Source organism: Apis dorsata, unplaced genomic scaffold, assembly GCF_000469605.1.
Source record: "Apis dorsata unplaced genomic scaffold, Apis dorsata 1.3 scaffold_586, whole genome shotgun sequence".
NCBI classification, from domain to species: domain Eukaryota; kingdom Metazoa; phylum Arthropoda; class Insecta; order Hymenoptera; family Apidae; genus Apis; species Apis dorsata.
The window spans coordinates 259-590 of NW_006263793.1; the positions used below are offsets into that span (position 1 = coordinate 259).

General features: G+C 46.4%; 1 protein-coding gene across 1 annotated transcript in view; it reads right to left on the reverse strand.

Moving 5' to 3' along the window:
- The window catches only part of LOC102675019 (T-box protein H15-like), a gene marked incomplete at its 3' end in the record, with an annotated part of 6,550 nt that overhangs the window by 252 nt on the left and 5,966 nt on the right, over window positions 1–332 (reverse strand). The gene's annotated exons all lie outside the window — the stretch shown is intronic.

Consider the following 332-nt stretch of genomic DNA (forward strand, 5'->3'; position numbering starts at 1 on the left):
ATTAAGGGGATTAATTAAGGGGACGATTGTGCGTGATGGTGACGGTGGAAGAAAAGGAGGATGGAAGAGAACGTAACGAGGGAATGAATTATCATTCGGTTGACATATTTCTTGGTTATAATTAACGCTCGATTATCCGGGACACGTTGCAACGTCATTTCCTACTTTCGCGTGATTATTACACCGGGAGTGGGAGCGGTACGGTAAACCGTGCGATTATCTACGTCGAGATAACTATCCACGGTGATTAAGAGTCGATTGTCCTCCTCGACGCGAGGATTATTCTCGAAATCGAAGGAGCCCCTCTCTCTCTCTCTCTCTCTCTCTCTCTC